The sequence below is a fragment of the Aplysia californica genome, unplaced genomic scaffold, assembly GCF_000002075.1.
Source record: "Aplysia californica isolate F4 #8 unplaced genomic scaffold, AplCal3.0 scaffold00179, whole genome shotgun sequence".
Classification (NCBI taxonomy): Eukaryota; Metazoa; Mollusca; class Gastropoda; order Aplysiida; family Aplysiidae; genus Aplysia; species Aplysia californica.
In genome coordinates, this window is record NW_004797449.1 from 18,408 (window position 1) to 20,780 (window position 2,373).

Below are 2,373 nucleotides of genomic sequence, written 5' to 3' on the forward strand. Positions count from 1 at the left end.
ATCCTTCTCCCCTTGTCCTCTCCTTCTCCCCTCCCTCCACCCTACCATCCATCCCCCTCCTCCTCCTCTTCCTCCCTCCTCTCTCCTCTTCCCCTTTCCGCCTCCTCCTCTCCTTCCCCTCTCCTCCACCCTACCCTCCATCCTCCCCTCCCTCCCCTTCCTCTCCCCCCTTACTTTTACTTCAGTTTTCCACCAAACAAGAAGGTGAGTACATTACTTGTCTGTCTGCTCCCAGCTCTCTGGATCTCCTGATTCAGCGGTTTTCTCCCGGTGACGCTTGTGTAGGCTTTTTGTTCACTCTCACACACTCCTTCCACACACTACCCACACTCTTCTCTCTATCTTTCTCTCTCTCTCTCTCTCTCTTTCTCTCTTCTCTTTCCTTTTCCTCTCGCCTTTGTTACTCTGTCTTCTCTTCCACACTCCTACCCTTTTCTCTCTTTATGCCTCTGTCTCTCACTTTGTCTGTCTGTCTCTCTATCTGTCTGTCTTTCTGTCTGTCTGTATATCTGTCTATCTATCTCTGTCTCAGTCTCTGTCTCTGTCTTTGTTCCTCTGTCTCTCTGTTTCTCTCTCTTTCTCCCCCCTCCCCCACTCTCTCTCTCTTTCTCTCTCCAAACATGTATGTCTCCACTCTTCTCTGCCTTTACCCCTGGCCATGTTGCATTAATTACAGACTGCCCATATCTACCTTCACATGTCTGCCTGTATGTTTGTTTGTTGTTTTATTTGTTTGTTGTTCATTTGTTTGTTTGCTTCTTTGTATCTTTCTTTCTTTGTTTCTTTATCTTTCTTGGTACCGGTGTCAATGGTGTAACGTTTAGGTGTGTCACTGTCACACGCAGGACACACAAGTTCGATTCTGGAATAGGGATACATTTTTGTCTAGTATCTTGATCTTTCTGCTGTCGTATCCCTCTTAACCGAAGTTAGCCCTGACAGGCAAAGCCGGACGTCTTTCCCTAAATAATCTAAGATTATTGTTGATGTTGGCACAAAAAGAACAAAAAAACCACCCCAAAAAACAACATCTCTCTCTCTCTCTCTCTCTCTCTCTCTCTCTCTCTCTCTCTCTCTCTCTCTCTCTCCGTGGCCCAGTGTGTGTGTGTGTTCTCGCTGCTGTGCAGCAGCCCTGACCACTTCCATAAAAATCTGTGTGATATCATGGTGAAATCGTCAACAACAACAACAACAACAAAAGAATGCAATCAATTAAGCCGACATTTTCCCACTCGTAGGGCAAATATTTATCCATTTACGCATCAATATTTGACCATATCATAGCTTGGGCAGATATCTCCATACACTACTGACATTTCATCGTGTGCAGGCCGTGCTTTTTTTCCCTTTGAGATGAAGGAACTTCATCGCAGCTCTCATTTCAATTTTGCCCATTTTGTGAACAAAAATGAAAAGTGCTAATCCTAATTCCCAATTATTGGTATACATTCTTAGTTAAGATGTATCTTGAACCTGTTCAAATTTCAAATTCGTAACTCCACTCCTTCGTACTTAGGTTTAAAAAAAATTATTGATACTCCTCGTGTCTTAAAAATTTTAGAATGTCAAACTGGCAAATGTCGGTGACACGGGTTTGTTTTAGATGGGTGGTCACTGCATGGGGTGTGTGCTTGAGCAAGAGGTTAAAAACGAGGCACTGCACAGTGGTGACCAGCAATGGCCTAATATTTTGAAAATTTGTCTGCATTGGTGTAATATTGTATACTGATATTCTTTCAATTTTTGAATGTATTTGTGTGTTTAATTATGTAGTTTATGTATGTGTGTTTGCCATTGTTACCCAATTGATCAATAAAGTGTTTTAGGGTCTCTCGTGTTCTAGAGGTTAAGGTGTTGGCCTCTCATTCAATAGGTCCCGGGTTCCAATCCAGGGAGGGGACGGACATTTTTTGTCCTTTCACATCCTTTCCTGCTCTGAACAATGTTCTGTCGTCTGCGTCCGTCTCTACTTTGTGCCCCCGCCCCCTCACCCCCTTTGTCTTCTCCTCTGGGCTCCTAACTCTTTCTCCAGCCTTTCTATTGATACTCCTTGGCTCCTTCTTATTGCTGTCGTTCAGCCACACTCTTGATCTTATGGTAGGTAAGATCTACACCCAGTCTTCTCGGATAAGGGCGAAAAATCTCTGATGTCGCGTGTGCAAGTTGCGCACGTTAAAGATCCCTTGGTGGTCCAAAATCGATAAGAATAGGTTTTGGCTGCCACCCGCGCGCTCATAACATTATGCTGTTGGAAGAGCCATAAAACATTTACCAAAAGAAGTGTTTTACTATCATCATAATCATAATCATCATTATTCAATGTTATTATTATTATTAGTAGTATCATTACAATAATTATTATTGTTGTTATTC

General features: G+C 42.9%; 1 protein-coding gene across 1 annotated transcript in view; it reads left to right on the forward strand.

Moving 5' to 3' along the window:
- Positions 1-2,373, forward strand: part of LOC101852020 (43 kDa receptor-associated protein of the synapse) — a 26,380-nt gene that overhangs the window by 15,759 nt on the left and 8,248 nt on the right. The gene's annotated exons all lie outside the window — the stretch shown is intronic.